The sequence below is a fragment of the Diadema antillarum genome, unplaced genomic scaffold (genome assembly GCF_040938485.1).
Source record: "Diadema antillarum isolate AM-2024a unplaced genomic scaffold, OU_Dant_1.0 seq00000738_RagTag, whole genome shotgun sequence".
In the NCBI taxonomy this organism is placed as follows: domain Eukaryota; kingdom Metazoa; phylum Echinodermata; class Echinoidea; order Diadematoida; family Diadematidae; genus Diadema; species Diadema antillarum.
Window position 1 is genome coordinate 272,291 of NW_027271636.1, and position 13,458 is coordinate 285,748.

General features: G+C 36.1%; 1 protein-coding gene across 2 annotated transcripts in view; it reads right to left on the minus strand.

Annotated features, from left to right (window-relative positions):
- The window catches only part of LOC139738360 (cAMP-responsive element modulator-like), a 55,948-nt gene that overhangs the window by 32,249 nt on the left and 10,241 nt on the right, over nt 1-13,458 (minus strand). The window lies entirely within an intron of this gene.

The following is a 13,458-nucleotide window of genomic DNA, read 5'->3' on the forward strand; positions in this document are numbered from 1 at the left end:
ACAAATTATGTACTTTGTATTACTATCTCAAAAACCTTTTTAAAGTCAGAGGACTGATGCCTTATTTTACTTCTTGGAAGTCTTGATCTGAACAATTTTGACAAGTTTCAATAACATGTATTTCAGACCTTGATGTTAAAGGGATGGTACAGTATTGGTGGAGATGAGAATTGGGCTTTTAACTTTTTGCGAGATACAAAGAAAACACTTATGATATAGTACAGAGCATACCATTTTAAGAGGAATTCAAAGTTTATTTGATGAAAATTGGGTTTGGAATGACTGAATCATCCAAAAACAAAGTAAAACAAAGTGATCGTAATAAAGTGTGGGTCCCACACTTTATTAGAATCGCTCATTTTTGGATATCTCAGCCATTTCAAAACCAATTTTCATCAAATAAACGTTGAATTCCTCATAGAATTACATGCTCTTTCATATTTCATAATAGGTTTCCCATTATCTCACCAAAAAATGTTAGAAACCTGAAATTAGGTCTCAACCAAAACTATACGATCCCTTTAAGTTTAAACAAATATCTTACTTTTTCAGATAGATTGAATCAATTAATTATTCAATCATATTTCATGATACATGTATACTGGAGCAACAAAATTAAACAACATATGGGCATGGCTGGGGCACAAAGGTGGGTTGATGATCAAATTGATTACTACACCCTTGTACAGTGTGTAAATGCCCCCTAGACCACAGGAAATTCTGATCAATGTGAAATTACAAAATTATGTAACACCTGTCCTAAGAATCACTGATAAAGGGTTGTCTGAAACTCCTAAATTTCCAGTTCAGAATAAATCATGAGACCTCAATATTGTGCTAAGCAGCTCAGCCAAAAAATTTGCCAAAAGCCAGCGCCAACTCATACACACTTTTATATTTTTCACCAAAATCTAACCGTACCCTTCAAGAAACTTCACAGATTCCAAACAAGCAAATATGAACTCATATCCTTATTTTCAATCGATTAACTTTTGTATTTTGTGAGCTCCCCATCCTCCATACAACGTGGTTTTGAATAATGCATAATAAGATCTGGGCATTTCCACAGTAAAAGGGTACATTTCAGGGATGTTGCTTTATCTTCTGTTTCCAATAAGCAATTACCCCCCCCCCCCCCCATACAATACAATACAATCTTTTATAACACGTTTTGAGAGGTAACTTTGCCTAAAATTGTGTAATTAGTGTATAAGGTACAGTACGTATTTGTACTGTAACATGGACAGACAGAAATGCAATCAGTTTTGACTGTCCACGTTACGTACAGCTGTACGTTACACACTACGACATGGTAGAAAACACAATGTCCAATAGAATTTTAGAACTGTTATTATCTTTTCTAATCAATATTAGGCCATTCAATTGAAAAACAAAGTTTCAATGAGCATTCATTATTTGACCTCCATATGTTAATGCATCAGATGTCTGTCCAGTGTAATTACTCCCATTTTTTTTTTTCATTTCAGTAGATTGCTTCTATGAAGCAATTTGGGGGCAAAATGATCACTCATAAAGTGTTCTAATTTGGTATTATATGCGGGGGGGGGGGGGGGGGGGGGGGGAATGTGCCCTTTTACTGTGGAAATGCCCTTCTGTTTCACATCCTTACATGTAAAATCCTAAAGTGACAATCAGCATACACACATGTGTAAAAGACCATCGCCATAGCTTCTATACTTACCTGTACTCTTAATTAAATCCCTTCACAAATTAGTACAACATGTACAATGTTATGCCCAGACCTCTTAAAATGGACATCACAATATCATTTTGACATAGCTCAGCACACATTTCATTCACATAAGAATCTTGTAAACTGTTGTTTGAAAAATGGACAAATTCACTTTTACATACAAGTATTTTGTGTTGAAAAAGACAGCAACTTTTTTTCTTTAAAATGTTCTTTTACATTACTACATCAAAACTCCATAGCACAATTCTGTAAATTCAAAAATATTCAGGGAGCATCAAAACATATATGATCTATACTCACCCAATACAGTGAAGAAGGATTTTTCTTGAGCATTCAATGACTAATTAATGCAATTCAGTCAACGGATTATTTGCTCAAGTAAATAGGTCTATACAGTACAAGCAAGTTTTAGTGTGTGGGAGTTTGTGTTATACGCCAACACATCACACACACACACACCACACACACACACACATACAATGCATGTACAAACATCTGTACATATGTGCACACAACAAAGACACACAAAGAAAAAGCACTGTAAAGCCAGAACTCCAGAGAAAAGAAAACAGAAATTAAATACACGCCTACCAATCATTGTAGATGATTAGAACCAATGATCCGGCATTTACAACTCAATCAAAATGGCTTACGACGTTGAAATAGTAACAAATGATGAGAACTGACAAAAATATGAGATTTTTTAGTGATGTGCAGCAAATGACCCCCTAACTGCACTGTCAAGATACATGTAGCCGAGCAAGAGATGGACGCAGTGAACGACCACCGGCTCACCTAGCTAGCCCCCAAGAGCGAGTCCCTATACCACATGCAGAAGTGCAAATCACAAAAAAGCCAAAGTCTGCCTACCTCATTGGATGCTGACGTGCTGCAATGTAATCAAAGTCTCTGGCTCGTGTCATCACTGCATCACTGTCTTCATCCATCTATCAATCCATCTCTCCCCCTCCCCCTCTTTCTCCATCCACAATCTCCCTCTCCCTTTCCCAGCCCACTCTCTCTTTCACTCATAAATGCCAATTCCCCGACACTCCATCTCCCTCACTGATGATGTCAATATGACAACAGGTTATAGCGGGATGAAGGGGGATCGGGGAAGGGAGCGGAGTGCGCCGGAGAGAGATATCACGTGCACGACACGTCGTCTGAGTCAAAACAGTGCCGATCGGCCGTGGTGTCAGTCCACGTGCGGTGGAATACCACTTTCCCGGGTTCATAGGGTGTTGGTGTTTCTAGTTCACGGTCCATGTGACGTGATAAACATCACAATTACAATGCATCCCATCGCCACTTCTAATCTTCCCTGTTTGACTTCAGGGACTCTACTCTGGAATCGTATGCCAGCAGGAAAATTATTTGTGGCTGTGTCTTCTATTTCTTTCTCTCTTTCCCTCATCCTTTTTTTTTTTCTTTAAACTGTATACCTACAATTTCAGTGTGTTCTCTTTCTAGAACGTGAAGGTACCACTGAATTTCAAGACCCGCTATCCTGATATTAGATTTCTGACAATTCCAGTGGAAGGCAATGCTAGGCAACGAGAAGTTCAAGTTTTCTCGAACTTGAGAGAGACAAACGAATCCTCCTGTCTCAATGGCGATCACTCACAATTTGTGACATGTAAGATAGGAAAGAAATAACTTCAATAGAATCCATAAAAACACAAAATGTAACAAAAAGTATGGAAAATTATGATCATAAACAAGAATGGTCTCTTGTCACGGTCTCTGCTAAAAAAAAATAATAATAATAATTTTAAAAAAACCTGTCTCATTACACTATGCATTCACCCTCTAGGTCATATTCATCAAAATGATCAACATAATTCTTTCTCAGATTATGGCTATCAAAATATGTAACAAAATTGTACAGAGTGTAGGGCTTACAAGTCACCCTTATCAAAGACATCTGTTGAATCTTAAAAGACTTGATTTCAGGAAAGCTCATTCAATCAATCTCATTTTTACACATTTACCTCCTCTTCTTGAGTCGTTTTCATTTGTTTTTGAGCTGTTTACAAGCTAATGATTTCAAGCTGCTCCTCTATGTAGCATCATACTCGAGGTAGAATTGGTGCTTGACAAGTACTTGCAAGTCATTATTTTCATGGAGTAAGGGTAGTGATCGAATCTTCATTTTTCTTCAAGAAAGGACATCTACCTGACACACAGGGGGAAAAAAAAGAAAAATGTCTCAGTACCGTACTATGTAAACACTGCACTGATGCAGTTATCGGAAGTCTGATCTGTATTTAACAGTCTGTATGTAACAATCTACAGTTCAGCTTGCCTCAATTGAACCTAATAGCATTACAATATTAGCAGCAATGCCACACATCCTGAACTGACCATTTTTGCCTGTTTGAAAGCTCCAAACATGAAACTACAAATTGAATTATTTCTATCCATTCTCAACAGGCTTGCTTATGTTGGTCTGTGTGTACAAATGTACATGTGTGAGTGTGTCTATGATGTACACTGTGTGTGTACATTGTGTTTTCTGTTTATACAGCAACCTGAAGAAAGACAAACAAAATCAGAAAAATTCACACTCTACCAGCCTCAAAGAAAAAAAGAGAGAAAATGTCAAATAATCATCAACCAGACTGCATTAGTGCCACAGAGCACTGTAACTCCTGACTATTAATTTTGCAATTACTTCAGATCTGGCCACCATGATACATTGTACTTCCTTCCAAGTATATTAACTGCAATGAGGCATGAGTGGAGAAACCGTTTTTGTTTTTGTTTTTTAATCCAAACAGCCGCATGTTCATACACATCCCACCCCATCCCCTTTATTTCAATTTGCCACCTACAAGTGCAAGTCCACCTCCAGCCCATGCTGTACCGAAATAAACTGCGGCAGACAAAAGGAGACTGAGAACAGCAAGAAGAAAAATTCCCAGAGTCCTGCACAAGCAGAGCGCGGGGAAACGACTAAATTTAGGATGCTGAGACACCGATTCAGGAAATGATGGAGTTGGCGACTGCCAAGAATCCTTCCCACGAGTTTGACAGAAGAAAGAAGAAATGCTCAATAAAGTTCATTTCCTCCATTCCCACCCCCCCCCCAAAAAAAGAATGATCAACCCATAATACCTTGATTTGATGCAGTTCTATTTGACCATTTTATAGTCTTCATCAAAGCATAACGCAACATCGTGATCAACTTGACCTTAACAAATTTACTGAAATCTGAATGGTAGAACTTTCCACAAAACACAATGTTAAACTTTTTTTAAATCACTTTATTACTGCAAGCACATAGACTTTTACAAAGACAGTGGTAATTTGCAGGTTTTGACACAGCACACAACTTTGCCCACTGTTTGGTTTGTGATGGTAAATTTTGCCCTTTATATCCACACAAATCATTTTTTTCCTCTTTTTTTTTTGTGCTCAAAATTTTCTTACAATGAAAGAAATTCTGAATTTCCATCAAGGTTAAGACATAGAATAAAATCAGGACTGAACACTTTACCACATTAAAGGTGCATGGTCCCCGTGTTTTAGTCAAATGCATACACGGGCGCACGGCGCAAGTTTCCTATAGAGACCTACGCTATCGACTCCTCCTAAGCGCTTACGCTTTGGCCCACTTCCCTGAGTCCGAAGAAGTCCGATTCACTGTAGTCAGTGGTCGGATCACAGTTTGGCTCATAATTCGGCTGAGGGGGATGACAGCTTTAGCAAACTTCTTTTGTGATGTCATAATAACAAGCACATATATGCACGCATCCTGGCATTACTACAGACTGCGCGATGTGCAGAGAAGACAACGAAGGCAACGTTATTTAGCAACAGCTATGCACTTTGCTCTTGATGACAGCTCAACTTCGGTTATCTTCATATCAATGCTAACGGTGATCAGCAGTATCATCAACAGCGCCCTCTACACTACCGGGACTATGCCCCTTTAAAAGCACATTCTCCTTATGTTTCACCTCACTATGGCAAGACTACAATGCATTGTACTGTAGTTAAAGGTTCTCTGAAATACAGTTAATGCATGTTGATTTGTTTTGATTTATGATACCCTCAACATCACTTGTGCGGTGAAACGAATATCTAGAAACATACCATATATTTTTAACTAATTTTTCTTCTATTTTCTTCAGATTACTTGGATATGCCCACAAAAATTCTTCCAAACCAATATTCCTGTTGCGACCTGATCTGTCAATCATTGCTACAAAAGTACTGATTTCTGTGATATTAATGTGACTAACAAAAGATATGGCGAGGGAACATGCAAGTTATGCTGAGTTGAGGGGAAGGTGCATTCCATTGTCTTTTGTGAAACAGATCAGTACTTTCGCAATGATTGACAGATGAGGTCACAACAGGAGTACTGGTTTGGAAGGATTTTTTGTGGGCATATCCAAGTAATCTGAAGAAAAATAGTTAAAAATATATGGAATGTTTCTAGATATTTGTTTCACCGCAAAAGTGATGTTATGGGTATCATAAATAAACACAAACCAACATGCATAAATTAGTATTTCAGGGTACCTTTTTTTAAGTGCAGAGAGCAGATATGAAGGGACATGAATTGTACATGTAGTGTGCATACAATCTAATGTGCTCGTAACTTTTACAGGGCTCAACCACTGTTATTCCTATCTTCAGTTCCATTCATCTAGCTGCATATGGTGGCACATGACCCTGAACAGCAGTGCAACTGAATGGTGACAAATGCAATGAAATTAAAGTGAAACAAAAACAAAAAACAAAAATGGGAGAGGCATTAAGTGAAATACTGAGAGATAAAGTACCATTTACTGCAAATGAGGTTGATGGAGACCTTATGTACACTTCCTGTGTTTAAATCTACATGTACAAAGTAGTACCAAATATACCCAAATTGCTGATGATGCTAAAGCTATAACACGAGTGGGCAGTAACCATGACTTTGTGTCTGCATGACCTTTCATAGGCAATTTCACTTCATAGAAAGTTCAACCTACATCAAATTGATATTTTGCTTATAACTTTCATTGGCCCACATAAACACAATGTATGTTGAAATGCAGCGAGACATAGACTGTACATACGTACAATGTATGAAGCTACAATGTATTTGGGGTTCATGTGAAGACTGGGGGAGGTGATCAAATTAGAAAGACAGATATAACAAAGCCATTAAACAGATTAACACTTTGTCGACATTTCTCACAATTGCTGGAGCATTAAATATCAGAAAACTGTGCCAATTCCTTTGTCAGAATAATAATAAAGGAGGGGGGAAATCTGCCAGAGAGTGAGAAGGGGGCAATATGAGGAATGCATCAACCAGCAGGAATGACCTTTAACTTCGCCTTATGACATTTGCGCAAAGACGAACAAGATGTTGATCGTGCCTTGCCACACAAGAGCTTCTCCACCGCGCTCTTCTTCCTTCGTTTCTGCCTTTTTCGCTACCCGTCCATTCTGGGGAGATTTTTTTCATCGCACAAAAGGATGAGACTGTAGGCTACAACATTTGAATGAAAATATTATCACACTCGAGAGAGCCTATGAAATTCTAGAGATCACAATCTAGATGGAATATCCAGTAGGGCCTAGGTATTTATTCCAGGCATGTTAACAACCTACAGTGTTCCTTCACCTCCAGCAATTCAAAAAAGTTATTCCCCCCCCCCCCCCTTCAAAAACAAAAGATAAAGTTGAACATAAATCACCAAACCATTACAGCACTCTTCAAACCATATTGTCTACATTGCATTTGCTGTGTATTATATGAACACAAAATAAATTCTGATTAATGTCAACAACAAAAAATGTGATTTTAATACAATAGTTTTTATAAAAGGAGGAAAAAGAAGTGATGATGAATGACTAAGGGATATTCAGAGCAGTGGTCATATAACACACAGGTCTGTAAAAATGGTAACTACTGTAATGATGGTTTAGAAGGCGAAACTAATTAACTATAAGCATTATGAATATTCTTTCATGGACAGTCAGAGTTACGAAAAGTGTATCTGGAAGTTTGGTGGGTTTTTTAACTTCATTATGTATACATGCAACAATTGTCTTTAGAAAATTTAAAAAAAAAAAATCAAACAAGATAGGGTTATCTCCGGTAAAAACAATTTTTGTTCCAGGAATTGCCACAGGAGATGCAACTATCTCCAAGACAAACATCCATGGAGGGTCACAATATCGCAAGAAGATTAACTCAAAAAGAGGATGAATTAACCCCTTCTGGCTGACTGGACAATCCACTTCATCAAATTCAACAGTCTACGTCAGTGATGACATCACTGCCGTTAAATGGAGCCGTGACGGGAGCAACGGTAGCCAGGGGTCTGTCGGCCACCATCGCCGTCCCGTGACGTCAGGCTAGTTAGGTGGCCCGACCTCCAAGGACTGCTCGGCCAGGGGAGACACAGGCATAAAGTACAATGTACAGAGCGCGGATATCAACTGTCACACTGATTAGGCCACAGTAATCTCACATTTGAGCTCTGACCCATGCATTATCTCCTCCAGTGAAGGATGAAATCTCAATTATCAGCCCCTCTTGTAGTCTATAAATTACCTTTTACAGCAAAGTACAGATTAGTAAGATACCTGTCAATTACCTCTGGTACTTACGCTGTATGTCAAGGTACAATTATAGTTTTCAGTGGTCCACTTCAATGTCATTAGGAGTATTTCTGTTATATTTACAGTGTGCCTCCTTGTGCGGACTTTAAAAAGAAGGGGGGAAAAGATATTGCAGGAGTACTGATTGTTGTTTTTAATCTACAAGAAAAGAAAATGGGTATCAATTGCATATCAATTTCAACATGGTATTTAAAAAAAGGACATTAAAATATCTTAGTCAGCAATGAGTCAAAAACAGAAGATGAGATGATGTAGGCCTACCTTGAAAGTTGACATGTTTCCTTTGAATATGTGTCACCGAAAAAAAAAAATACAACTCTTTGCCTTTTTTGTATAGTGGTATGGCACACAATTTATCTTTAATACTCAATCGATTTTAGAGGGTGTTTTTCTTTCCCTTCATGATGCCCTACATCTCTATTCCACTTGATAAGACTTTGTCAGCTTTAAAAAAAAAAGTAAATAAAATGTATCAGTGTAAAAGCAATTCTTGCCTTTTTGCTAAACACTAAAAATCTTTGAGAACAAGATGACAATGGTGGAAAAATGTGATGGAAGTTGTAATTGAGAGCTTCTAGAAAAGCGAAAAATATACTTCATATCTGCTGAGACATCTCAAGAAATTTATTTCCTCAAAATGCCACAAAACTGATGCAACAGGACAGAAAGAAGCAGGTTTCCACATGATAAAGAATAATAGACCGCAAGACACACACTTCATATCATTAAATTTCAAAAAGTCACTAAACTAACAGTGGCAGTATCTTTCATCCAGTTTTTCGTCACCACCCTGTTGTGAAATGCAGCTTTTAAAAGGCCTTGCTTTATAGTTGGAAATATATAATACAGTATTTTATATGCTGTTATTGCTTATTCAGTGTATCATATTACAAACCTCACATGAAATGGAGGCAAATTTAACATTATAGAGAGTTCCACTTCACAGTAACAAGTCATCAAAGAATTGGGGGAAAACCAAGATTACGATGCATTCATCTTTTTTTTTATTCAGACAGATTTTTCAGCAGAAATTTAACATGTGGCCTGTAGACCTAAATTTGGCGAAACACAGTGATCTCAATTTTCACAACATGTCAAAAATGTCCATGTCACAGAAAACCTTTTTGTTATAAATAATCATCTTACCTCACAGCAGTTGAAACATGACTCAAACTGCTGTATATTTTGTGTTTGACTTCCCTAACTTGCGCAGCATTAATCTTCAGTACTGACAAAGACCAACTTTCTTTAGCCATTTGTGGGCCAGCTATTATTAGTCTCCATCCCCAAATCTTAACGGCTTTCATACGAAATGATTCAAAACTTCCAAGGGTTACTCTCTGTTGTGAGTTTCCAAAGCACAGAGGCTACTCAGCATTCCGTCTTGATTGTGAATTTGACATCAAGCTTTATCCCTGCAGTCAAACTGTGTTGTTGAGTCACGTGTGTCAGCATGCGTTGGTGCTGAGTACGTGTTGTACTGAAAAGCACCATTTCCACAACCCCTTTCACACTGACCCTTTCACACTGCGTTTCTGTTTTAAATGGCTAGTAACAGACATTCCCATGAGATATGCATATATTCATAGATCAGTATCCTAGAGGGCACTTTTATTACAGCATTCAACTGTATTACTTTAAGTATATCAGCTGTTGATACAGAGGAGATGAACAAGCTTTCTGTACAAAGGTACAACTGTATAAATGAATGGACCAAATCTATTTTCTTTTTGAAAATCATGTTCAAAGTTTTTGTCATATCAAATTTTATCTTGTTTAATTTCCAGGACAACCAATTCCAGGAAAATCATTGATACAACAGTAGTGACACATTGACTACATGTCAACTGTGTCATAGTCTATATTATGCGCTTTAATATAGACTTTGGAGATAAAGTGGGTAATTATGTGGGCAAGTCCAAGATAAGGTCCCCTCAGAAGGCAAAATTTCATCTTTGCTCAATATTGACATGTTTGGTATCATTTTGAAGCTTATGAGTTGAAGTTTTGATTTCCGTGGAGGGAAAAATGATATTATGTAAACTTATGCAAATTTCAAGGGCTTCATTTGCATAAATGTGAAACACAGCGTTACGTATGGGACATTTATAAAAATTCATATTAATTCAAAGGAGATCAAATAATATTTGATTAATATGTGGACATAAGAAGTTCATCACATAGTTTAACTTGGTATGAAAATTTAGGGATTATGCAAATGATTATGCAAATTAGCTCGTGTCCTATCATGAGATGTCCCATACGTAACAAAATGAGGTCATTTTTTTAGGTTTTTTCTGAAATTGCTAAGGTTATTTTAATGCCCTTTTGGAAAGTTCTAATTTATTGTTTAGAGAAATTAAATACCAGAGAAAAAAGTAAAAAAAGTAAAAGAAATATTTTTTATTAGGCATTGAAATAATGTTACGCATGGGACAAATGCGTTACGTATGGGACATCCTCATACCTATTGCATGTGAATGCATGTAGCTAGCTGGGAAGGTCTCTCAGTACACAAATGGTCAATCATCCTGAAGAAAGCATCCCAACATTGTAGCTACTTTTTAAGTTATAGACACTTGAAACAATACATGAACTTGACTGAACAATTTTCAGAAAGGGGGAGGGGAAAATGGCAAAATACACAATGAAAAATCAGCATTTAAAGGGATGGTATAGTTTTTTGTAGAAATGAGGATTCAGTATTCAACATTTAAAGAGATGATTGGAAACCAATTATATGAATTCCTTAAGAGCATAAAATCCTAAGACTAGAGGAATTCAAAGTTTATGTGATGGAGATCCAATTTGAAATGGTTGTGATATATATTAAAAAGAAAAGTAAAATGATTTTTTTTTTATTGCAAGTGATACACAAATTGTCCTTATTCAGTTTTCAGTAGTAGCCACAACAAAATTCATGGGTATACATACTGAGGTGCGACTCGAATCAATGACCTGACTGCTAGACAGACATCATATATCTACTCGATCACTGGGGGTCCACGCAGCAGGTATTGCTTATTTATTAAACTTAATATTTCTTGTGTCAAGTTGTTTTTTATTGAAACTAAATAGCAAACTGCCCTTCATCAAGATGGAAGTAAACACTTTAAACTATTCAATTTTTCAGTAGTAACTATCCTGATAAAAAATAGGGCATACATACTCAGGTTGGTCATAAAAAATATAGAATATGATTGAATGTGATTATGATGGTAAATATCTGGGGAATATTGTTCCCTTGTCATTCTGGATCAGTATTTGAGTAATTTCAACTGATTCCACATCAATAATTATGCAAAAATTTGTTTATGGGTATTTTGCAAAATTATTTTGCAAAATACCCGTAAACATGGTTCTCCACACACTAAACGAATGGGGGATAAAGGGCATGCATACCCAGGTTGGTCATAAAAATATAAAAATATGATTGAATATGATTATGATGGTGAATATTTGGGGAATATTGTTTCCTTGACAATCTGGATCAGTATTTGAGTAGTTTCAACTGATTTTACTTCAATAATTATGCAAAATACCCATAAACATGGTTCTTCACACACTAAATGAATGGGGGACAAACTGTCCCATACGTAACTGTCCCATACGTAACACGTCATGTCTGTCTTTAATTAGAACCTGTAATTAGAGCTTTTTGCCTAATGACATGAAACTTACCTGTGATAATCTTGAGTGTTGTGACTTTCATCACAGTGAGTTACAAGTTGTAGAATGATATACTTTCAGAGAGTTTTGAGGTTGAAAAAAATGTTCAAAAAAACAAAATTTTTCTGGTCCCATACGTAACGGCACATATTTTCTCTTCTAGAATATAATTGTCAAGGTCATTTTTCTCAATTTTTTACATGATTATACTTCTTCTAGATATCAATCACCATGATGAAGTTCAATATGATCAAAGGCCATTAACACTATTTTTCAGGTCATAAAAGTCTCTGAATGTCCCATACGTAACGTGCGCGTTATCTTGGACTTGCCCATGTACATTGTTAAAGAGCATGATGACAGCTAATGCAATCTAAGCTTACAGTAAGTATAAAATCAATCAAAAAAAGACAATCCATCCACAAGCATGTGATTACAATAATAATATCAATATAAAATATACAATAGCAACATTAGTAGTAGTAGTAGTAGTAGTAATGATAACAATGATAATAATAATAATAATAATAATAATAACAATAATAATAATAATAATAATTTTATAATTGATAACAGGAAAATAATGAGAACAAGAACAAGATGAAGAAGGAAGAAGAAAGAAGAAGAGAAAGAGAATGAGGTGGTAGACAAAGAAGAATAATCTCACTGCATTTCATGGGATGGGGGAGAAAAGAGAAGACTATCTAAGTTTAAAGAGGAAATCAAACCCGAAAATAAATAAAACTTAAAAAGGAAAAGAAAAATATTCCCTATAGAACGATACAGAAAAGACAAAAATCGGATCAGTAATAAGGAAGATATGACATTTTGAAATTTCACATTTTTTTGGAAAACATTTCGTGACCAGTCCTTATGAATATTCAAATCAGCAAATTGACGATGTCATGCTCTCACAATGTCCCATTTATTTCATACACAGAAATGACAAAAATCTCATATTTCAGCTGTATAAAGTATATAAATTTGTCTTAAAACCATCCAAAATAAAAATGAGCAAAAGTTAACTCTGATACATCTTGGTAAAGGAACATGCTTTTACTTAAAGTATTAGCTAAAAATAACTATTCTTATACATTTTATATACTTTATTACTATAACATACATTGTACATGAAAAATTGTGAGGGTATGACATCATCAACTTGCTTGAATTTGAATATCTGTAAGGACTGGTCAAGAAATGTTTTCCAAAAAAAAAAATGTGAAATTTCAAAAAATGTCTGAAAATCTTCCTTATTTCTTATCCGATTTTTGTTATTTTTGTATCATTCTGTTTATTCTGTAAGGAATATTTTTCTCTTTCTTTTGAAGTTTATTAATTTTTCGGGTGGATTTCTTCTTTAAATAAAAAGTTACAGGGCATACACTTGTACTTCGGCATCAAGGAGTAGAGGGGAAAAACAAAGAATACATAACCAGACA